Raw genomic sequence first — 26,194 nt, 5'->3', positions numbered from 1 at the left:
CTACTCCAACGCCTCAGATCCAATCCAAACATTAAAGGAGTGACCATTTCGAGTAATACCTACAAACTCGCTGCCTTTTCAGACGACATCCTCCTCTTCTTGACTGACCCACACATTACCCTCCCCAACTTACTTAAAGATTTTACTACACTTAACACCTTATTGAACCTACAAATCAACTTCACAAAATCAGAAGCCTTAAATATTTCCTTACAAAAAGAATCTCTTGCACTTTGCCAATCTAACTTCCCCTTCAAATGGAATCGTGATGCAATTACCTATTTAGGGATTAAGCTTCCATCCTGGTTGTCCGAACTATATTCCAAAAACTATCTCCCAATCGGTCGACAGGTCTCTTCTCGTGGTTTGGTAGGGCATCCATAATAAAAATGAACATTCTCCCGAAACTGTTATACGTGATGCAAACGGTCCCCATACATCTTCCACAATCATTCTACACCTCTTATCGTAAAGCCTGTAGTGACTTTCTCTGGGGCAAAAGTCATCCCAGACTAAGCTCGAAAGACTAACCCTACCCAAACTAAAAGGTGGTATTGGGCTCCCAGACAAAGCTAAATATCACATAGCTTGCCAACTATCGAGAATAGTCGACTGGAATGTCCACAGTCACATGAAAGCCTGGACTAAAATTGAAAACGAATTCTCCTCGATTCCAATCAGACTGCTACCCTGGATTACCTCGAGCTCTACCCCTCAGGTCTGCAAGCGACACCCCCTAATAGGCACCACATTGCAAACCTTTCAGAAGGCATGCCTGAAACATCACATCTCCTCCGCACAAGGACCATTGACGCCCTTGCAAAACAATCCTGACTTCCCTGCGGGCCTTTCGGACACGTTTCTTGCAGACTTTTGGCCACATACCACTGTTCGTGCAGAACACTTCTTCTCTAGACACACCTTCTTGTCCCTTTTAGAATTAGACACTTCCTCAACCATGCTCACAAATGCTCCGATTTTTCCAGACCACTCATGCCATTTGAAATCCTGTGTACCAAGACCGAACCTCAAAGACATGTGATCTCAGTAATTTATTCCCTCCTATTTTCTGATCGCAACCCTAAATCCAACATAGCAACTCGCAACTGGGAGAGAGATCTTGCAATTGACCTATAAGAGGAAGATTGGGAAAACATTTACACCTACATTCATAAGGGTTCAATTAACGTGTCGGTACAAGAAAACGGCTTTAAAGTCCTCTCTAGGTGGTATAAAACTCCTTCCAGACTACATAAAATCTCCCCCACCATACCCTCCAACTGTTGGAGATGCTCTGAGGAAGATGGCTCTCTACTCCACATTTGGTGGTCATGTCCACATATTCAGCCTTTCTGGAAGGAAGTCCAACGCATCATCATTAACATAACCACCTACCAGATCAATCTTACCCCTGCAGAAATGCTTCTACACCATTCCCCGATCCCCAAAAAAGAATATCACCATTCCCTAACGCTACATCTACTAAATGCTGCAAAAATGTGCATCCCTCCCCTCTGGAAATCCTCCAAACCCCCATCCATTGTTGATTGGTTCAAGCGTATAGCTAAAGTAGCAGAAATGGAGGAGTTAATACATCAATCCAAAGACACGCCCACTAAATTCCGAAATACCTGGTCTTGCTGGAAACATTTCCAGACAACAGACAAATACATCCGTCTAATGTCTTAGGAGCACACATTGGCCCCTTAGGCACAGAGAGAGACAGGAGAGATGATGTCCAGATTATTTCTATAACATTCGCTCCCCTTCATCCCACCCTCTTCTTCATCTTTACTATTAACACACATTTAATAGGCCTACTATATGCTCCTGGAGAAGGTCATACCACCTTCCACTCCCGACCCTCTCCTCGCTCACATTGGAACCCCATTCATCCATTCTCATACCATAACCTAACTATTATCTAAACCCACCAGATCAACCATCCCAAGGGATTGCTAATGGTCCGGTGACCGCAATCCTGATAGTAACTGTTACTTCACATGAAAGTAGGCTATTGTCCACTAACAATTTCACAAAATAACACTTGAACCCCATATGAACATTCCCTAGATGCACTCTTTACAAGCTTAAGGGAATACCTCACTGTATCTCGGAAATGACAACACACATTTCTAAAGGGGTATCCGTTCTGAAGTATCCTCCATTTAGTTATTACTGGGCTAGTCGCCTGCGTTCAGTTTTGTTAATTGTTTTAGGCTTATGATTTCTTTGACTTTTAACATACTCCACTATTATTGTATACTATATAATGAGCAAATAAGATCAATGTATCTAATATTCTGTTCCTAAACAATGTTATTCTCCTTATACATTCTTAATATGTACCACTATTGTGTACTTCAATGTGTATATCAACCTATATTTACAATAAACATTGATTTGGGGAAAAAAAAAAAAAAAAAACAGTTTGAAAAAAACTGAATGATAACCAAACAAGATTAAGTAAAAAGGTATATACAAATATGGATGCATATAAACACAGCTTACCCCATATGGTCAGACAAAGTAAATAGGATGCAGATATGGTAGTACTGTTGATAGAGCAAGCAATCACTGGATTGCATTAAAAAGCTGGTAGTGTGTACCAGACGTAGCGGAAGCACCAGAATGAACCCAGTTTCTGAAAGTAGGCGCCAGTAGAGAGCCTTTTGGATAACAATGGCTTAGAGCGGCCAGTATTTCTAATATAGAAAAACACATAATTGTAAAATAGTACTATGCATGTGTAACATGCCTGTGTTCATTTAAACATATGTAGAAGGTAAATTCTGTGCTGGGCTGTATGCAGGCTTACCTAAAGTTCAGTGGGAAACAATGCAGGGTCTGGTATGGCTTCCAATAGTAAGGCAGCATCCGCTGACCAAGAGTGGCAACTGTGTATCTTTAGATAGTGTCCCCCACCGGAACTGCTGGCCGCTGCGCATGCGCCAAGGACGCCGTCAACACAGCAGCGGCCGTCCAATGCGAGTGCAGCGGAGCAGGGATAGGAACCCATCAGCTACCGCACAGACGCACTGGTGTGGTGACACTCAGCCAATGCCACAGCAGCAAAGGCGGGGAACCTGGAAGGGTCCCCGTCAATCGCTGCACATCCGGTCGGAGAAGAGAACCTGATGTGCGGCGGTGTGCAGTTGAGCTTACCTGGGCAAAGTCCATGATGCCAGCCGGGCGATCATGACCGGGGGATGCGCCATGGGATCACACCAGAGGGAGGAAAACAATAAACCTATTGGAACAATTGAAAATAGCATGATATACAAAATTTGAAATATAAACATATTTATTTTAATCTTTAACAAACAATTTTGGTATCCAAATAAATGACTACATTATGATAGTCATGAATTGTAACTAATAATGGTCATATTTTGGTATCAGAGACTGGGGAAAACATATTTTTATCATCTCATTAAAACTAAGCTAAGTTTTAATTATTTTTTAGCATGTTACTTAAGTGTATGTATTGGTAAGGATACTAAAAATCTTAAATATGGAACATTCAGAGGAACGGTCTGTAAGATTGAGTCTCGTTAAGTCCTGGCGCTCTGGTAGCGTTCAGGCACTCAATCCACATCTCCTTTTGCAATATAAATTTGTCCCACTCACCCCCTCTGGGGCTTTTGGGGATGATGGCCAGAACAGTAAAAGAGACAGAGGAGGTATCAAAACGGTGGTACAGGTCAAGGTGTCGACTAATGGGAGTGAGAATTTTGCCGTTTCCTGAGTAGTATATATGATCATTAATTCTCTGTCTTAACTGTCTGGCCGTCTTCCCTACATAAAAGGCTCCGCAGACACAGGTCATGAGGTATACCATGCCCTGTGTACTGCATGTAGCCGAAAATCTAGGGTAGTGAACCTCACCATTGGGGAGTAGGATGTGATGTCCGGGCAGTATCCAAGGACAAAAAGCACAGTTGCCACAAGGTGATGTTCCTAATGGTAGTTTAGATGTGGGTAGATTGTAAGTCCTATAGTGACTAGACACAAATCTATCTCTAAGTGAATTAGCACGTCTAAATACTATTTCCGGATGTGTATTGATGTGTTTTCTCAAAATTGGGTCTTTCAATAGGAGATGCCAGTGTGTGTTCATGATTTTTCTGATGTCGTCATGATGGGATGAAAATTTAGTAATTAGTTTGACGGTGGGCTCTTTAGATTGAGCTCTGGTTGTGTATAATAAATCATTTTGTGTTTTCCGCTTGGCTTTATTGAAAGCTTGGCGCAGAAGGGATCAGCTATATCCTCGTGCTAATAGACGTGATTTTAGCAGGTTCGCCTGATGTTGGAAATCTGATGTATGTGTGCAGTTGCGACGGAGTCGAATATATTGCAAATATGGTATGCTTCGAATGAGTGCCGGAGGGTGTGCACTAGTGGCGTGCAGTAATGTTTCCCCAGCTGTCGTTTTTCGAAATAAATTTGTCGCTAAAGTGTTGTTGACATCCTTGTAGATAACGAGATCTAAAAAATTAGTAGTTCTGACATCACAGTTATAGGTAAATTTTAAATTGAATTGGTTGGTATTCAAAGTTTGGATGAATTGCTTTAAAGATTTATGGGTGTCCGTCCAGATGATAAAAATGTCATCAATGTATATTTTCCAACACAAGATATGATCAGTAAATTTGGTTAGAAGCTCATGGGAAAAAAGGTAACGCTCCCACCCCCCCAGGTACAGATTGGCGTAGCCAGGGGCACAACAGGTGCCCATGGCTACGCCCTGCACCTGGAGGTAGTGGGAATCCATAAACTCAAACCAGTTATGAGTCAAAATAAATTTGAGTAGTTTCAAGATGAAATCGTTATAATTCCAATGGTGGTGATCCTCCTCATATAGGAATGTGCAGGCCGTCTCGACTCCCTGCTTGTGAGGGATACTGGAGTATAGAGCCTCCACATCCAGAGTCACTGAGCAGGGAGTCAGGAGGGACCGACAAACCTTCAATTTGTTTGAGTAAATGTAGGGTATCTTTAATATACGAAGGTAGAGCCATAACATGAGGCATTAGTGTAGCATCTACCAATTTGCTGGCATTATCAGTGAGACATCCGATACCCAAAATTATCGGTCTCCCAGGGGGCGAAAGAGGATCCTTATGCACTTTAGGAAGTGCATAGAACGTCGCCACCTTGGGAGACTGAACATTCAGGTAATCGCAGATATCTTTGTTAATTAAACCTCTGGAGTAGGCATCATTAATGATGTCAAGGAATTGATCCCTAAAAGAGGAAGTGCATGATATGGGAATTTGTCGATACCAATGATGGTTGGATAAGATGTTAAGACACATAGTTTCATAAAAGTGCCTGGTCATAAGGACTATGTTGCCACCCTTATCGGCAGCTTTAACAACCACATCAGGGTGGTTTTTGTATTTTCAAGATGGTTTGGCGTTGTGTCGCAGTCAGGTTACTTTTCTTAGAAGGGACGTCCATTCGTTTAATGTCGCTCACGACACTTTGTAAAAAGGCCCAGGCCTGGGGGTTTAGAGATGTCAGGAAATTGTCTAGATTTGGATTTAAATTTAGTAGCTGGAGGTGTAGATGTTTTAAGAGTAGTAGTTTCAGTAATGTTAGTATCATTGTTTTCATCTAAGAGTAACATCAGGTCACGAAGGGCCCGAAAGTCCTCCATCTTAAAATGCTTAATGCTTTCTGAAAATTTTCATTCCTCTTTTGCTCTTATGCGGTCTTTATCAAATAAGAATTTATAGGTTAGGTTACGAGTAAACATGTAAACGTCCTTAATGGTTTCATATTTATCGATTTTTTTTTTTGTGTAGGGCAGAAACTTAAGCCAAGTTTCAACACACTAAGTTCTTGTTCAGAGAAATGATAGGGGGTAAGATTTATGACATCTAGTCCTAGGTTTGGGGCAGCTGTGTCCCCAGTATTGGAAAATTTAGAGTGGGTGTAATGATTTGGTTGATGTGAGAGTCAAGAGTGCTTTGCTTCTTGCAAGCTTGTGACTGGGTGAGGGACAGTGAATTGGATATATTTAAAGGATTGGAAAAATTAGGCTGAGGGGTAGTGTTTATAGATGTGTTAGTTGCTTGTGTATTGCTCGAGAATCCTCCCATAGCTACCAATGGTTGGGATATAGTGAGTGTATTATCGGTTCGACTCTGTGAGTTTAATATTTGCAGTGCCTTTTGGGCATTAGATCCCATATATTTAGTCTGTGAACTATTCCTACCACCTCCTTTAGGGAAGGCACCCTGGTGAAGTGAAGTGTCAATGAATTTAGTATCATGTTTTCAGTTTTTTTCTTAGGATAGGTGTGAAGTGCCCTCCACCATATTGTCTCTTACGTGCACCAGTATCAATGTACGCCGTATTTTGTTCTCTTCCCATTGGTAACTGTGAGGGAAAAATAGACAGAGAAGAATCAGAATCTATTTCAGTGTCTTCATCAGTAAAACTAATTTCATTTCCTGATTGTTTCCTCCTATAGTTCATTTTCCTAGGTCCGCAACTTTGATGACACGTGATCCCTGTGTCAAATACGCGTAAGGGGAGGCGTCAGGATGGAGGAAGCGGCATGGAGTTCGATCGTGAGAAGCGCATACCATACCACACGCTGTACCGGCAGTTTTAACCACTTTGGAAGTTTGTATAGAGCGGTGCACTTACACACCGTTGTAATGTGAGTACCCCTTTGTGGGGAGTGGGTTTTATAAATAAATATTTTTACAATATCACACTATCCAGTTTTTTCTTGTTTATGGTATGGAGCTGCAGTGAACCAGGCTGGAGATCGGCATCTGATTATCAGTACAGAGCCCCGGGGGTGGCTCCAAAGCGTGATTTGACACAGCTAGCTACTGTGACACACACTCTGACGTGAGCACAACCACTTGGGGGGTCACCAAAGTGCACTGGAGCATGTTTTTTGCAGCACCCAAGATTGAATGAGCATTCTGGATGACACTATACATGGACACTGTTATATACACCTGATTTGGCATTAATTTCTAGGATTTTTTCCATTTACCATATAGGAATATCTGACAGGACTTTTTGATATTTATGTTGAGCACTCGGCACTTTATATCTATTTATGCACTTTGGATTTGCTGATATTGTACATGCACATTGTACTTTAATGCTATTTATATGAATTTGTCACATGTTGCTTTATATGAATTTGTCACATATGATTTTTGTTTAGATATAATTTAGTTTAAATTTACATTTAGGTGTATATACATTAATTTGTGTCTATAGTATGCCTGTAAAGGGGCGCATGTTTCCTGTGTTTAGAACAGTCTGACAGCAAAATGACATTTCAAAGGAAAAAAAGTCATTTAAAACTACTTGCGGCTATAATGAATTGTCGGTCCGACAATACACATAAAAGTTAATTGATAAAAATAGCATGGGATTTCCCCACAGGGGAACCCCGAACAAAAATAAATTCCACACCAGGCCCTTCAGGTCTGGTATAGATATTAAGGGGAACCCCGAGCCAAAGTTTTTTAAAAAATGGCATGGGGGTCCCCCTCAAAATCCATACCAGACCCTTCAGGTAGAGCAAAGCTTTGAATGGGAGAATCTGGATGCCGCACACTGGATGAAGTAGAAAAAATGTCTTTATTGTAAAAATAGGATCATCAAAAATACAAGAAAATCTGGCAGAATATACAGGCTCACTGACGCATTTCGCACTCATGATTGAGTGCTTACTCATAGCTATGAGTAAGCACTCAATGATGCTATGAGTAAGCATCATAGCTATGCTTACTCATAGCTATGAGTAAGCACTCAATCATGAGTGCGAAACGCGTCAACTGAGCCTGTATATTCTGCCAGATTGTCTTGTATTTTTGATGATCCTATTTTTACAATAAAGACATTTTTTCTACTTCATCCTGTGTGCGGCATCCAGATTCTCCCATTCAAAGCTTTGCTCTACCTTGCATTTAGCCAGCACCTTGGACTCTTCACCTCTGAAGGATTCACATTAATAACACACCTGGGTTTGGATCTACCTGAGCGGTGAAACATTTTCTTAGACCCTTCAGGTAGGCCACAGGAAAAGAAAGGGGGACGAGAGAGCGCACCCTTCTGAACCGTACCAGGCCACATGCCCTCAACATTGGGAGGGTGCTTTGAGGTAGCCTCTCAAAGCACCTTGTCCCCATGTTGATGAGGACAAGGGCCTCATCCCCACAACCCTTGGCCAGTGGTTGTGGGGGTCTGCGGGTGGGGGGCTTATCGGAATCTGGAAGCCCCCTTTAACAAGGGGACCCCCAGATCACAGCCCCCCCGTGTGATGTGGTAATGGGGTACCCTACCATTTCACAAAAAAAGTGTCAAAATAGTTAAAAAACACAAGAGATGGTTTTTGACAAGTCCTTTATTAATTTCTCCTTCTTTCCGCTTCTTCTTCCATCTTCTTTCTTCTGGTCTTCCTTCGGTGCTCTTCTTCTTCCTCCATCTTCTTCTTCATCTTCTTCATCTTCTTCTTCCTCTGCTCTTCTCATCCTGCATCTTCCTCCAGGCTTCTTCTCCGCTCCGTCAGCATGATCCGCCTCAGTGGGAGTCTTCAGCCGTGTGACTCTCACTGAGGCAGATCGTGCGGATGGAGAAGAAGCCTGGAGGAAGATGCGGGACGAGAAGAGCGGAGGAAGAAGAAGAAGATGAAGAAGAAGAAGATGAAGAAGATGTAGAAGAAGAAGATGGAGGAAGAAGAAGAACACCAGAAGAAAGAAGATGGAAGAAGAAGTGGAAAGAAGAAGAAATTAATAAAGGACTTGTCAAAAACCGTCTTGTGTTTTTTAACCATTTTGACACTTTTTTTGTGAAATGGTAGGGGTACATTTGTACCCCATTACCAAATCACACAGGGGGGCGGGATCTGGGGGTCCCCTTGTTAAAGGGGGCTTCCAGATTCTGATAAGCCCCCCGCCCGCAGACCCCCACAACCACCGGCCAAGGGTTGTGGGGATGAGACCCTTGCCCTCATCAACATGGAGACAAGGTGCTTTGGGGGGGCTACCTCAAAGCACCCTCCCAATGTTGAGGGCATGTGGCCTGGTACGGTTCGGGGGGAGGTCCACTCTTCCGTCCCCCCCTCTTTTCCTGCAGCCTGCCAGGTTGCATGCTCGGATAAGGGTCTGGTATGGATTTTTGTTGGACCCCACGCCATTTTTTAAAAAAAATTTTGGCCAGGGTTCCCCTTAATATCCATACCAGACCTGAAGGGCCTGGTATGAAATTTAGGGGTACCCCCACACCATTTTTTTTTATTTTGGTTCGGGGTTCCCCTGTGGGGAAATCCCATGCAGTTTTTATCAATGAACTTTTATGTGTATTGTCGGACAGACAATTCATTAATAGCCGGGGGTAGTTTTAAATAACTTTTTTTCCTTTGAAATGTCATTTTGCTATCAGACTGTTCTAAACACGGGAAACATGTGCCCCTTTACAGGCATACTATAGACACCCCCCAGGTGTGAAATTTAAAGGAATATTTCACTTTTATTGTTTCACTTTAAGCATTATTAAAATCACTGCTCCCGAAAAAACGTCAATTTTTAACCACTTCCCTACCCAGCCATAGACATATGACGTCCACAGATGGGATCTCCCATCCTGGGTGGACATCATATAACGGCCTGGGATTCCCGGCTATCTAGGGGGCATGTGTGCCCGCCGCGTTGCTCGGGACCTGGTGCGTGTGCCCGGCGGCCGCGATGTCTGCCGGGCACCCGCGATTGCCTGTTAACAGGGCCGGACTGTGGATCTGTGTGTGTAAACACACAGATCCACGTCCTGTCAGTTGTGAGGAGAGTGATCTGTGTTCCTAGTACAGCGGAACACTGATCGGTCTCCTCCCCTTGTACGTCCCCACCCCCTACAGTTAGAAACACTCCCTTAGGAAATATATTAACCCCTTGTGTCCCCCTAGTGGTTAACCCCTTCACTGCCTGTCACATTTACACAGTAATCAATGCAGTTTTATAGCATCGATCGCTGTATAAATGTGAATGGTCCCAAAAATGTGTCAAAATGCGATCGCCGCTAAAAAAATAAATAAATATTTTTTTTTAAAAAAATGCCATAAATCTATCCCGTATTTTGTAGACGCTATAACTTTTGCACAAACCAATCAATATATGCTTATTGAGATTTTTTTTACCAAAAATATGTAGAAGAATACGTATCGGCTGAAACTGAGGAAAATTTTTTTTTTTTTTTTAAATTGGGATATTTATTATAGCAAAAAGTAAAAAATATTGTGTTTTTTTCAAAATTGTTGCTCTTCTTTTGTTTATAGCGCAAAAAATAAAAACAGCAGAGGTGATCAAATACCACCAAAAGAAAGCTCTATTTGTGGGGAAAAAGGGACGTCAATTTTTTTTGGGTGCAACATCGCACGACCGCGCAATTGTCGTTTAAATTGCGACAGTGCTGAAAACTAAGAATTGGCCTGGGAAGGAAGGGGGTGAAAATGCCCTTTATTGAACCGGTTAAAAAAACACTTTTTTTTGATAATAACTTGCATATAAGCCTTTAAAATGAGCACTTTTGATTATTCATGTTCGTGTCCCATAGACTTTAACGGTGTTCGCGTGTTCAAATTAATTTTTTGCCTGTTCACAAGTTCTGCTGCGACCGAACTGGGGGTGTTCGGCTCATCCCTATTCAGGAGGTGTTGGATATGGTTTCTCTCTACTGCTTCACTGGACTTTACAAAAAAGTGTTTTGCTTCTATCATGGAAGACTGCATTTATTAATTGATGATTTATTCACTTTATATTTATTGACTGTTTATTATTCATTTGTGGCACTACACATCTTGTTTTACATTTACTTCTGTTTGTAAAGAAGTGGCCACAGTTTCTCTTCTACTATAAAAGAGCCTTATTCTAGATAAGTATGAATTTTAAGGGGGAATCCAACACACAAAAAGAAGAAAAAAACCTGAGGTCCCCCAAAATCCTTACCAGACATTATCTAAGCATTCAGCTTAGCTGCTCTGGAAAGGGGGAGGATGAGTGTGTCTCCCCCTTAGCTACAGCAAGCCACATGTCCTCAGCATGGGAGGGTACCTTCTCCTCATGTTGATGAGGGAGAAAAGCTGGCCCAGTGGTGGTGAGGGAAATAAGTAAGGGTTACATAGTGTATACAATATAATGTATCAATCATTAATATTTTATATACAATATTGCAAATTATCTTGACTAATACAGAACCTTGATTAGAGAAAAAAAGGACAGGAGGAAAAACTAACACTAGTTGTTGCTTCTCTTCATTTGCATTAAGTTTTGAAACTCTCTCTTAACTCTTGACACTATCCACTATCTTGTATTTGATCCTGACCTATTCTCCTTCTCAAAAGTACTAATGAAATTTCTAGCTATATTGGCTATTTCATGGAAGCAAAGCCTCATAATAATTTCCCTTGAGTTACCATCAAATCAAAGCATAAAGATTTATATGAATTTTTTAACCTATAGTACTAGTTATAGGAATAATAAAAAAAATGACCAAAAAGAATGAATGACATTTAGCTATAGGTCTGCTCTGCTCTACTTTTTAATAATAAGAATCTGTATTAAAGCATAGAGTAAAATCCCAGTTGTGCTGGAAGCAGTTCATAGATCAATCAGTTGCAAGTCGTATGCTCAAACCATTCTTCTGCAAATTTCAAATCATATTCACATGCTTTGTGCTGTACTTTATGTCATCATCATGTCATTTTTCATATAGAGCCTAAAGCTTTATATATCATGTCATCATACTGATATATGTGATGACAATCTAATTGTTTTGGTGACTGTCATTTTTTATTATTATTTTTTAAATTTTAATGATTAAAAAAAAAACACTTTCATTCAGAATACTTCCCCCTTGTTACTTTTCCAAAATAGTCTGAAAGGGTCTAGTTTAGCTGCGGGTAGGTCAATTAGCAGGGCTTTACAGTTGTCAAGAGCATAGATTAGTGTTTAGAGCTTCTCATGTAGGATTTTCTGTCAAAAGATTGTAAGGAACCCAAAATATTATTTTTTTACATTAAATTCAGACCATATGTGCATTATTTTACACCAGGGCTTGAAGGGTTCTTTTATGTGGCTAATTTGAGTTAGACAAAGAAAAATGTGAATATGTAGCATTTCAGAGAAACTAGCTAAAATTCATATTTTAATTTATTCATATAATATTTAATGTATTCATATTCTTATACTAATTTATCTATTTGGCTGTTATGGGTTTTGAGCATTTTATTTTTTTCTTAAAGTGTATGTCTAAGCAAATATATAGAAACTCCTGCTGCTGGGGCAATTGTCTAGCATACAAATGTTACTCCTTCCTCTGACTCCACAACTGAACTGAGCACATAAATACATACAGGGATAAACAGATCAAAGGCCTAGACATGTTTTGGTTATAACTCTAAAGCCGTGTACACACGGTCAGATTTTCCGACAGGAAATGTTCAATGTGAGCTTGTTGTCAGAAAGTCCGACCGTGTGTATGCTCCATCGAACATTTGCTGTGACACAAATGTTTCAGAGCAGGTTTGATTGTGTGTAAATAAGTCCGTCGCACAAAAGCTCTGAATCAAGCAGAAGGAGCCACACTGGCTATTGAACTTTCTATTTCTCGGCTCGTCGTACATGTTGTACGTCACCGCGTTCTTACGTTTGGAATTTTTGGCCAATATTTGTGTGACCGTGTGTATGCAAGACAAGTTTGAGCCAACATCCTTCGGAAAAAAATCCACGGTTTTGTTGTCAGAAAATCCGTTTGTGTGTAAGGAGCATAACTCAACCTTGGCACCCCAGATTTTTGAAACTACATTTCCCATGATGCTCAACTAAACTACAGAGTGCATGAGCATCATGGGATATGTAGTTCCAAAACATCTGGGGTTCCAAGGTTCGCCATCACTGCTTATGACCAAGCGTTGTATTGTGAAATGTAAAAAAGTACTTTGATCACTGCTTATGGACTCCATTTGTATATACTGTAAGTATCTAGAACAATCGAGTACTGTCCATGATCATTTTTTTTTACAGCAATCGTAATTGAAATTAGTGAGATAAGAAAAGGAGAGGACTATTGACTGGGGGGGGGACTGACAGTCAGTCAGACACAGAGGAGAGAGTGGTCATAAAATTGTTGAATAGCGAGCTAGACGGGTCCACATTTAGTCCATTATCTTTTGTGTCAAATAGAATGGGGAAGAAAAGGGGAAAGCCGTCTTAGCCCCCCCTTTCCTCATGGGATCGTGGCATCAGCATTTAGGAAGCATTTTAAAGGGGTTTTAATGAATTTTACAGCTGATTGGATAATTAGGGTCAGGTGATCCAAAGGGTTATAGAAGTTTAGTAGATTGGTTAGAGATTGGTCAGTTAGGGTCAGGTGTCATAGAAGATTCTGGAAGGTCAGCAGTTTAATTAGGGATTGGTCAGTTAAGGTCAGGTGTTTTAGAAGGTTCTAGAAGGTTAAGAGGTCAGATAGGGATTGGCTAGTAAAGGTCAAATGACCTTTTAGAATATTCTAGAAGGCTTTTTTAGAAAAAGAGCAAAGAGCTCAGGCAAAAGACGGTATCATACTGTAGGATCCTGTGTTTATCTCTGGCGGCATGAAGACCCTGGTGCCGCAACTTCTGGAGCAAGTGGAGGCAGTTGGAGGAGAAGATTGGATCCAGCATTGCCTTGCCTTACCTGTGGGTCAGGATACTGGAGGAGATGGGAGAAGCAGCAGAAGAAATGTTTCCGGCGAAGGAAGTTCCGGAGGTCGCGAGGCAGAAAGATGTCACACAAGGCGAAGAGGAGGGGCGTAAGCAAGAAGAAGTGCCCTCTGAGGAGGAGCTTCAGTCCAGCTCCGCCTGCAAGCAAAGTTAGAAGACGAGAGAGGTCGGCCTCATCTTTGGGTAGTCGGCGCGCATGCGCGACATCGGCGAATGGAAGAGGAAGTGGGCAGAGCTTTTGGATGACATCAGCGACTGCCGAAAGGTCACCTAGACAAAGAGGGCGGCCCGGTAATCGGCTGGGGCTTCAAATTGACAGCGGAGAAACACTCGGGGAACCTAGTTCGGTTTCCCTCATATTCCACAAGCCAGCAATCCTATACCGGTACGGTGTGCTTCGCCTATGGCTACTCCTGGAGTCAGCAGTTCTATAGGTAATGATGGTGAGTGTGATACTTTATCCCAGCTCTCTTAGCTATCTTCATCTTTACAACAGCTAATTACGGTTATGCGTACACAGTCTGTTTCTCACACAGAGATGTCTGGAGGTGTGGACAATAGCACAGCAGGGGTTTAGTCAGCTGTTTTGGCGGAACCAAGGCCTATACCTCAGACATCTGTTGTTTTATCACCAGATGCTAGCAGCAGCTCAGTGGTAAATGTACCCGATAAAGGGGCTAAAGAGTGCATGCCTTGTTTTCTTTCTCCTCTGGGGTTTCATTTGTATTCGTCTTTAGAGGAAAAAAATTGGAAAGAGGATTTTATAGATTTAAACTTGGTTCTTCCTCTTTCTAGAGATTAAAATATGAGAGGAGGAATGAAAAACCAGAGGATGAATGGCGGAAGCCATTGACTAAATCATTTTACAGTTGGTTACAAGCTTTTTGTATCAATGCGAGTGTATTATGTGAAAAATTTCCTGAGAAAAGTTTGTTGTTATTTCAACATATTGATATCATATTGGAAGCCTATAAGAGCTTCAGCGGTCTCTCCTGGTTAAATTATGATGAGGCCTTTAGACAGAAATTGGCGGTCCAACCCTCTTTGCAGTGGGGATCCAAGGACGTCAGTCTTTGGTTAAATTTATTTCTGACACAAAGGCAGCCTTTTTCATGTCCAGCTACTACTGTTTCCACTCATTCTACTGGTACTACTTATAAAAAAGGTTTATGTTTTGCTTACAATGATAGCCAATGTAAATGGTTGACTGCTTGCAAATACAAGCACAAATGTGCTTTTTGCTCTGGTAACCACCCAATCTCTAAGTGTTTTCGTAAGCTGCAAGCAAATCAAAAAGATGTTTTTTCCAAAAGCAGCTACACCAGTGATATTTCCAAGAATGCTTCCGTGGTTACAAATCTATCCAAATCGGCAGATGGCTTCTCTGTTAATTGAGGGTTTCTCGGTAGGTTTTCAATTGCCAATCTATCAAAGTTCTGGTTGTACGCTGGTAAAAAATTTTAAGTCAGTCAAAGACTATAATCAGTTGCTGTGCAAATAATTATTAAAAGAAGTGGAGGTGGGAAGAATGGAGGGCCCTTTTGATTATCCTCCTTTCTCAAATTTTAGGATCTCCCCAATGGCTTTGGTTCCAAAAAAAGAGCTGAATGAATTTCAGCTCATCCATCATTTATCATTTCCCTTTGGCAGTTCTTTAAATGATCAAATTGACGCTGATTCATCATCAGTGTCATATACATCTTTTGATTCCGCGGTAGATAAGTTGCGTTTGTTAGGGAGGAATGCATTATTGGCAAAAGCAGATGTCCAGTCTGCCTTTCTGCTTCTTCCATTGAATCCAAATTGTTTTCATTCCCTGGGTATTAGTTTTGAGGATAAGTTTTACTTTGATAAGTCTTTGCCAATGGGATGTTCTGTTTCTTGTTTTTATTTTGAGGCATTATCCACTTTCTTGGAATGGGTGGTAAGTAAACTGGCAAACTCTCATTGCTTTATTCATTATCTTAATGATTTTTTATTTATGGGTTCGGGAGGATCAAGCGATTGTCTTCATTTGTTAAGCTCTTTCCAATTAGTGTGCAAATATTTTGGAATTCCGTTGACGGAGGAAAAAACAATTTTTCCGACAACTTGCATTGAATTTTTGGGAATAACTTTGGATACAATCGCTATGGAATTTAGATTGCCTACTGAAAAAATGTATCGGCTTACTCAGTGATGGAGGTTATTCATCAGACAAAGAAAAGTACAGGCATACCCCACTTTTAAGTACACAATGGGGTTTATTTACTAAAGCTGGAAAGTGCTAAATCAGACTAATTTCTGCATAGAAACCAACGAGCTTCTAACCCCAGCTTGAGCTTTGGTAATAAAACCTGGAAACTCATTGGTTTCTATGCAGAAGTGAGCCTGATTTTGCACTTTCCAGCTTTAGTAAATAAACTCCATTGTGTACTTAAAAGTGGGGTATGCTTGTAACATTAAAAGAAATGCAATCCCTTTTAGGTCAATTAGCCTTTGCAACAAGAATTCTGCCTATGGGTAGGGTCTTTTCCAAAAGGTTATAAACATCCATATCTGGGCTTAAAAACCCATCAGCACATATTATAATTACTTTGGATATTAAACAGGACTTAATGGTTTGGTACAGTTTTTGGAACATTTTAATGGGAAAACTTTGTGGCAACAAGATTTTATTATTGATAGTGACTTTCAGCTTTCAACTGATGCAGCTGGCTTAGTTGGTTTTGGTACGATTTAATTCCGTTTTTTTCAATGACATTTTTTGCTGCATTCAAAATTTCGAAAGTTTTACCTGCTTCACAGGCTAGTAATTTGGGCATTTTATTGTCAAACGTTACGTTACTTTCAGATGGTTTGAAAATTTTTCTACGTTTTAGTAAAACAGACTCTCTAGGTTTGGAGTCTTGGATAAATTTAAAGGAGTGTCCAGATGAAAGTATTTGCCCGGTCAAAGCTTTTCGCTATTATTTTAACGTACGACCCAATATTTCAAATCTTTTATTTACACATAGGGATGGTTCTCCACTGACTGTTTACCATACCAATTTTCAGTGGTGCTGAAAAAATGTTTGGAGCACCTACAATTGATTCATTTAAAGATAACGTCTCATTCTTGACGAATCGGAGCGGCTACAGAAGCCGCTCGGATTGGCTTGAAATAAAGTATCATTAAGAAAATAGGGAGATGGAGTTTGAATTTTTTTAAGTTATACATTCGTCCTAATTAATTTATTGTTCTGTTTCAGGTTTTCAACATACAGTTTGGATTGTGGGTCATTCTTTTATTTTTTGGGCGCAGAAAAGAGCAGAAAATAGAGTTTATTCAGAGAATTTGGGCCTGGATCCTTCATTCTTCCACATTCATTGGTATGGACTGAGGGGTATGTTATGGGAAGATTTGGTTTTTGAATCAGTCAGATTGTATGCAGTATATGATGCTCCGGATATCCTTATAGTGTATCTTGGTGGTAACGATATTGGAAAGATGAAAACTTTTGATCCAATTTCTAATATGAAAGATACGTTTAGATTTCTAAAGTTAACCTTGCCAGACACAGTTCCGTTTTTTTTCTGAGATAATACCGCATTTATGTTGGTTAGATTCTATGATTTTCAAACCTCTTGACAAAGTCCATAAAAGGATAAATAAGGCTTTCAAAAATTTCTGGTCCCTGAGTTAGGTATGTCATTTTGATCTTGAAGGTGGATTGCAAGGTTTGTATAGACATGACGGCATACATTTATCTGACGTAGGCTTGGATATTCTAAATTTAGATTTACAAACATGCATAGAGTCGGCCGCGGTCTGGGGTTGTGTTGACAGAAGGGTTGCTGTTAACAACCCTTCTGTCATTTGGGAGCTTTAAGAAAAAGGTTTAATGACAAATGCTGAGTCAGCTTGAGTCTCAGTGGCTGGGCTGAGTATGGTTTATTGCTAAATACATTTTTGGTTGAGAATATGATTTATGAAAATAGAATTTGATGTTATAATAAATTTTGTATAAACCAATAAAGGCCGTGGCCAATTTTTTCCAAAAAAAAAATAATAATGAATGATAAAAGTAAATAAAATAAAATATAAATATGTATATTTGTGTGGTGGTTTATTTATTATTTATCTATGCATGTTTGTTGGTTTGCATGATGCCTGTGATCCCATGGGAAAGAAAAGAGGGAAGCCGTCTTAGGCCCCCCTTTCCTCATGGGATCGTGGCATCGGCATTTAGGAAGCATTTTAAAGGGGTTTTAATGAATTTTAAAGCTGATTGGCTAATTAGGGTCAGGTGATCCAAAGGGTTATATAAGGTTAGTAGATTGGTTAGAGATTGGTCAGTTAGAGTAAGGTGTCATAAAAGATTCTGGAAGGTCAGCAGTTTAATTAGGGATTGGTCAATTAAGGTCAGGTGTTTTAGAAGGTTCTAGAAGGTAAAGAAAGAGGTCAGATAGGGATTGGCTAGTAAAGGTCAGATGACCTTTTAGAATATTCTAGAAGGCCTTTTTGGCCTATTTAAGGAGCTGTTCCATTAGGGTCCTTGCCAGTTGCCAGAGAAAATACAGGGCAAAGAGCTCCCCGCCCTAACCCCCCCCCCCCCGTTGCGGCCGATTTATGTGGTGGCTCCCTTTGGTGAATAATCAAAGGGGAGATTTAAGAAAAAGGTTTAATGATAAATGCTGAGTCAGCTCGAGTCTCAGTGACTGGGCTGAGTATGGTTTATTGCTAAATACATTTTTGGCTGAGAATATGATTTATGAAAATAGAATTTGATGTTATAATAAATAAATTTGTATAAACCAATAAATGAGGCCATGGCCAATTTTATCCCAAAAAAAATGATGATGAATGATAAAAGTAAATAAAATAAAATATAAATATGTATATTTGTGTGTTGGTTTATTTATGATTTATCTATGCATGTTTGTTGGTTTGCATGATGCCTGCGATCCCATTACCATTCTTAGTTCAAAAGTTTTCCTTTCCTTAATGATTTTGAAGTTCCATTTAAGAACTATACTATTTATGTCTTTTATACTGTGGTCTGGTTGTGAAAAGTGATGTCCCACAGGTGTGCAGAAATCATCCTTCTTATGCTCTTAAATGGTGTGTCTGTGTAAATTCATTCTTGTTTGTAACTTCTGCCAACATTAGATCCTATGTTGCATTTTTGCATTGGATAAGGTACACAGCATTACTGGAAGTACAGCTGTATGATCCTGTGATATTGAAGGTCCCTTTTGTGTGTGTGCGTGTATGAACATTTTTAGTGGATTAATTTGGTTGCACAGTTTGCAGGGTTTTATGTTGCAAGGCTTGGTTCCTTTATTTGTGATTTTATAATCAGAATTAAGTTTCCTGCTAATTATTTATTGTCTGAGGTTGGGTGGTTGCCTTAAATCCAGCACTGGGTGTTGCTGCAATATTTATTTCCGTGTTTCATACTCTGTTATAATGAGTTACATATTTTTGGTTTTCTTTCTTATGTCTCCTAGTGCTTTATTGTATGTGGTTAGTAGCAAGGCCGCTGTTAGAAATTACAGGGCCCCATACAGCCTACCTGACAGACCCCCCCCCCCCCTCCCCTGGTCAAAAGTGACTGAGCCTCAGCTGCACAGATCAATGAATAGGAAGCACTCTGAGGGTTCCCTTCTCAATCACAAGCTGAAGCATAGTAAACACAGTTTAACCACTTCAGCCCCGGAAGGTTTTACCCCCTTAATGACCAGAGCACTTTTTACAATATGGCACTATGCTGATTTAACTGGTAATTGCGCGGTCATGCAATACTGTACACAAACAAAATATGTGTCCTTTTTTCCCACAAATAGTGTTTTTTTTGGTGGTATTTGATCACCTCTGTAATTTTTAATTTTTGCCATATAAACTAAAAAAGACCGCAAATTTTGAAAAAAAAAAATATATTTTATACTTCTTGTTATAAAGAAAAGCCAATAAACTAAATTTTAGTCATACATTTAGGCCAAAATGTATTAAGCCACATGTCTTGGGTAAAAAAAAAAATCAATAAGCATATATTTATTGGTTTGTGCAAAAGTTATAGCATCTACAACTATGGTACATTTACTGGAATTTATGCAGTTTTTAGTTTACGACATCTAATTTCTTGAGGTGCTAAAATGGCTGGTCAGTACAAAACCCCTCCAAATGACCATAATGACTTCTCCTGAGTCTGGGGATACCACATATATGAGACGTAAATCCGATCGTGTGTACAAGGCTTTACAGTTTCGGGGGCTCTGAAATGCAAAGATAGCACAAACCCCCCCAAATGACCCCTTTAGGAAAGTAGATACCCCAAGCTATTTCCTGAGAGGCATGTTGAGTATTATGCAGATCTCGCTTTTTGTCACAAAGTTTTGAAATTTGAAAAAAGAAAAAAAAAATGTTTTATTTCTACATTTTCCAAAACAAATAATCACTGCAAAATATTCACCATGCCTCTTAGCAAATACAATGGAGTGTCTATGTTCCAAAAAGGGGTCATTTTGGGGGTTTGTGCTATCTTGTGAGGTAGAATTAGCTAGTGAGGAGTGAAATCAACAATTTATGCCCTTAGAAAGCCTGAAGGCGATGATTAGTTTTCGGGGTCCTGTGTGCGGCTAGACCGCCAATAAGTCTCACACATGTGGTATCCCCATACTCAGGAGAAGCAGCAGAATATATTTTGGAGTGTAATTTCACATATACTCATGGCATTTTTGAGTGATATATCATTTAAGTGAAAACTTTGAGTAAAAAAAAATAATAATAATTTTAATTTTTCCAAAACTTGTGGCAAAATATAAAATATTCCATGGACACAACATGCCTCTCAGCAAATAGCTTGGGGTGTCCACTTTCCAAAATGGGGGTAATTTGGGGGGGGGGGTTGTGCTATCTTGACATTTCAGGGCCTCCGAAAACTGTGATAGGTAGTGAGGAGTAAAATCAACAATTTACGCCCTTAAAAAGTATGAAGGCAGTGATTGCTTTTTGGGGTCCTGTACATGGCTAGGCTTCCAAAAAGTCTCAGACATGTGGTGTCCCCATACTCAGGAGAAGCAACAGAATGTATTTTGGGGTGTAATTTCACATATATACCCATGCCATGTGTGAGCAATATATCATTTAGTGACAGCTTTGTGTAAAAAAATAAACTTGTGGCAAAATATAAAATATTCCATGGACTCAACATGCCTATCAGCAAATATCTTGGGGTGTCTACTTTCCAAAAAGGGGTCATTTGGAGGGGGAATGAAATGTCCTGGAATTTTATGTCCAAAAATTAGAAGCTTATACCACACATCACCCACTCTTCTAACCACCTGAAGACAAAGCCCTTTCTGACTTTTTGTTTACATAAAAAAATATTTTTTTTTTTGCTGGAAAATTACTTTGAACCCCCAAACACTATATAGATATATTTTTTATAGCAAAGGCCCTACAGATTAAAATAGTGGGTGTTGCAATTTTTTTTTTCACACAGTATTTGGACAGCGATTTTTCAAACGCAATTTTTTTTGAAAAAAAAACACTTTTTGGAATTTTAATGCACAAAAACACACTATATTGCCCAAATGTTTCGTAAAATGTAAATGATGATCTTATGCTGAGTACATAGATACTAAACATGACATGCTTTAAAATTACAACCGTGCAGTGGCAACAAACTACATACATTTTTAAAAGCCTTTACAGGTTACCACTTTAAATTTACAGAGGAGGTCTACTGCTAGAATTACTGTCCTCAATCTGATGTTCACAGTGATACCTCACATGCATTGTGTAATTGCTGTCTACATATGACACGAGACCGATGCTTGCGTTCGCCCGTTGCGCGCAAGCACGGGGGGGACAGGGGTGCTTTAATTCATTTATTTTTTTAATTATTTATTAAGCTTTTTTTATTTTATTTTTACACTCTTCCTTTCATTATTTTATTTTTTTTATAATTTGTATTGTTATCACAGGGAATGTAAATATCCCCTATGGCAGCAATAAGGAGTGACAGGTTTCTTAGGCCATAGAGATGTTTGTAGCCACTCTGGTTTCTGATCAGCTCTATGGTCAGCTGGCCGAATCACCGGCTGCATTCTCTTGTTCCCTGGTTGGACAGGAGATCCCGAGAAAACCATGGAAGATGGCAGGAGGGGGGACATTCCCTCCCACTGCTTGTAAAAGCATTCTAGCGACTAATTAGCCACTAGGATTGCTTTTACTTGAAAGCCTGGTTGAAAAAAACAATACCAAATGATACCTAAACCTGCAGGCATCATTCTACAAAAAATGAACTAATAGTGCTAGCAGGGACCAGGCCTGACTCTGTTAACACTGCAGTTTTGTGTGCTGCATTTTGTAAGTGACAGTGATCTATTGATATTGCACTTGGGTGGGCTGGGCTGAGCAGAGGGGCTAAACACAGGTGCTGGCAGGTGTCTGGGCTGATTCTGCTAATGCTGCATTTTTGGGAACACTATAGTACCGTGGACGCTAGTATCGATCTGATTAGATCAAAGATATTAATCTGTTCAGCCACTGTTCCTAGAAAGGGAGGTGCATGGTGTGTGCATGTGTGTTAGTGCTACTGGCAATCAAAGGGTTAAATGCTGATGCTGTCTGGGATTGTCGCTAATTGACTCTTACACCTAAACTGACGTTGACACTAACACTAACTAGCTAACTAGCGTCACACGTGACACTAATACAGTGATCAAAAAAAAATATTTACACTATACTAATGCCCCTGTGACAGGGAGTGAAAGGGTTAACTGGGGGGTGATCAAGAAGTTAAACCTTTATTAGGGGATATATGGGGGGTACCCTAAACCTATCAGGGCCTACCACTAACTGCCCTAACGCTGTTTAGTGTCACAAGTGACACCAATGCAGTGATCAGTAAACTGCACTTGGTGATACTGTGACAGAGTGACAGGGAGTGAAAGATTTAAATGGGGGGGTGTTAATGTAGTGTTGGTGTACACACAGTGAGATGCTTCTCTCCCGCACGCTGGAACCGAAAGGGCTCCAGGACAGGAGATAGCATCACTTCCTGTGCCTGTGTTTACATGCATTTTACGCATTTACGATCAGCAGGTCCAGGCCATAAACCATTTATCTGTTCTGAACCGAATTGGATCGCTGCTGTGACAGCAGGGCCACACACAGGCCCCCTTTCTTTACCTTCTGTCTATAAGATGAACATTTTTTTTGGGTTGTATTCAGTATGTGCAAAGAGAGATCACACAAATACTAATAATTATAACATTTAATTAAGTAATTACAGATACAGATAAAAAATTTAATAATATTAGAAAATATAACAAGAATATTTAACTAAAAATTCTGTCTCACCACTAGGGATGAGCTTCGAGTTCGAGTCGAACTCATGTTCGACTCGAACATTGGCTGTTCGCAAGTTCACCGAACAGCGAACAATTTGGGGTGTTCGCGGCAAATTCGAATGCCGCGGAACACCCTTTAAAAGTCTATGGGAGAAATCAAAAGTGCTAATTTTAAAGGCTAATATGCAAGTTATTGTCATAAAAAGTGTTTGGGGACCTGGGTCCTGCCCCAGGGGACATGGATCAATGCAAAAAAAAGTTTTAAAAACGGCCGTTTTTTCAGGAGCAGTGATTTTAATAATGCTTAAAGTCAATCAATAAAAGTGTAATATCCCTTTAAATTTCGTACCTGGGGGGTGTCTATAGTGTGCCTGTAAAGGGGCGCATGTTTCCTGTGTTTAGAACAGTCTGACAGCAAAATGACATTTTGAAGGAAAAAACTCATTTAAAACTACTCGCGGCTATTGCATTGCCGACAATACACATAGAAGTTCATTGATAAAAACGGCATGGGAATTCCCCAAAGGGGAACCCCGAACCAAAATTAAAAAAAAAAAATGACGTGGGAGTCCCCCTAAATTCCATACCAGGCCCTTCAGGTCTGGTATGGATATTAAGGGGAACCCCGGCCAAAATTAAAAAAAAAAACTGACGTGGGGTTCCCCCTAAATTCCATACCAGACCCTTCAGGTCTGGTATGGATTTTAAGGGGAACCCCGCGCCAAAAAAAAAAAAAAAAACGGCGTGGGGTCCCCCCCAAAAATCCATACCAGACCCTTATCCGAGCACGCAACCTGGCAGGCCGCAGGAAAAGAGGGGGGGACGAGAGTGCGGCCCCCCCTCCCTCCTGAACCGTACCAGGCCACATGCCCTCAACATTGGGAGGGTGCTTTGGGGTAGCCCCCCAAAACACCTTGTCCCCATGTTGATGAGGACAAGGGCCTCATCCCCACAACCCTGGCCGGTGGTTGTGGGGGTCTGCGGGCGGAGGGCTTATCGGAATCTGGAAGCCCCCTTTAACAAGGTGACCCCCAGATCCCGGCCCCCCCCCTGTGTGAAATGGTAAGGGGGTACATAAGTACCCCTACCATTTCACGAAAAAAGTGTCAAAAATGTTAAAAATGACAAGAGACAGTTTTTGACAATTCCTTTATTTAAATGCTTCTTCTTTCTTCTATCTTCCTTCATCTTCTGGTTCTTCTGGTTCTTCTGGCTCTTCTGGTTCTTCCTCCGGCGTTCTCGTCCAGCATCTCCTCCGCGGCGTCTTCTATCTTCTTCTCCTCGGGCCGCTCCGCACCCATGGCATTGGGGGGAGGCTCCCGCTCTTCTCTTCTTCTTTTCTTCTCTTCTTCTCTTCTTCTTTTCTTCTTTTCTTCTCCGGGCCGCTCCGCAATCCATGCTGGCATGGAGGGAGGCTCCCGCTGTGTGACGGCGCTCCTCGTCTGACAGTTCTTAAATAACGGGGGGGGGCGGGGCCACTCGGTGACCCCGCCCCCCTCTGACGCACGGTGACTTGACGGGACTTCCCTGTGACGTCACGGGGAATGCCACAGGGAAGTCCCGTCAAGTCACCGTGCGTCAGAGGGGGGCGGGGTCACCGGGTGGCCCCGCCCCCCCCGTTATTTAAGAACTGTCAGAAGAGGAGCGCCGTCACACAGCGGGAGCCTCCCTCCATGCCAGCATGGATTGCGGAGCGGCCCGGAGAAGAAAAGAAGAAAAGAAGAAGAGAAGAAGAGAAGAAAAGAAGAAGAGAAGAGCGGGAGCCTCCCCCCCATGCCATGGGTGCGGAGCGGCCCGAGGAGAAGAAGACAGAAGACGCCGCGGAGGAGATGCTGGACGAGAACGCCGGAGGAAGAACCAGAAGAACCAGAAGAACCAGAAGATGAAGGAAGATAGAAGAAAGAAGAAGCATTTAAATAAAGGAATTGTCAAAAACTGTCTCTTGTCATTTTTAACATTTTTGACACTTTCTTCGTGAAATGGTAGGGGTACTTATGTACCCCCTTACCATTTCACACAGGGGGGGGGCCGGGATCTGGGGGTCACCTTGTTAAAGGGGGCTTCCAGATTCCGATAAGCCTCCCGCCCGCAGACCCCCACAACCACCGGCCAGGGTTGTGGGGATGAGGCCCTTGTCCTCATCAACATGGGGACAAGGTGTTTTGGGGGGCTACCCCAAAGCACCCTCCCAATGTTGAGGGCATGTGGCCTGGTACGGTTCAGGAGGGAGGGGGGGCCGCACTCTCGTCCCCCCCTCTTTTCCTGCGGCCTGCCAGGTTGCGTGCTCGGATAAGGGTCTGGTATGGAATTTAGGGGGAACCCCACGTCATTTTTTTTTTTTAATTTTGGCCGGGGTTCCCCTTAATATCCATACCAGACCTGAAGGGCCTGGTATGGAATTTAGGAGGACTCCCACGTCATTTTTTTTTTTTAATTTTGGTTCGGGGTTCCCCTTTGGGGAATTCCCATGCCGTTTTTATCAATGAACTTCTATGTGTATTGTTGGCAATGCAATAGCCGCGAGTAGTTTTAAATGAGTTTTTTCCTTCAAAATGTCATTTTGCTGTCAGACTGTTCTAAACACAGGAAACATGCGCCCCTTTACAGGCATACTATAGACACCCCCCAGGTACGAAATTTAAAGGGATATTACACTTTTATTGTTTGACTTTAAGCATTATTAAAATCACTGCTCCTGAAAAAACGTCCGTTTTTAAAACTTTTTTTTGCATTGATATATGTCCCCTGGGGCAGGACCCATGTCCCCAAACACTTTTTATGACAATAACTTTCATATAAGCCTTTAAAATTAGCACTTTTGATTATTCATGTTCATGTCCCATAGACTTTAACGGTGTTCGCATGTTCGAACGAACTTTTTTCCTGTTCGCATGTTCTGGTGCGAACCGAACAGGGGGGTGTTCGGCTCATCCCTACTCACCACAGAGTCCCACCCGCTTTTTGCATTGTGGCACAGATAACCAGACACATTCATAATGCAGCTCTGAGACAAGACTGAATATTCCAATTTATAGCTGTAGTATATACAGGACTTAAATGTAAGGAAATGGTCGACTCTCACTGCAAGCATAAATATGACCTTTTAGGGACTTGGTCAGTTTGCAATGACATTCCTTT

Source organism: Aquarana catesbeiana, linkage group LG01 (genome assembly GCF_042186555.1).
Source record: "Aquarana catesbeiana isolate 2022-GZ linkage group LG01, ASM4218655v1, whole genome shotgun sequence".
NCBI lineage: Eukaryota > Metazoa > Chordata > Amphibia > Anura > Ranidae > Aquarana > Aquarana catesbeiana.
This window is presented reverse-complemented; position numbering follows the sequence as displayed.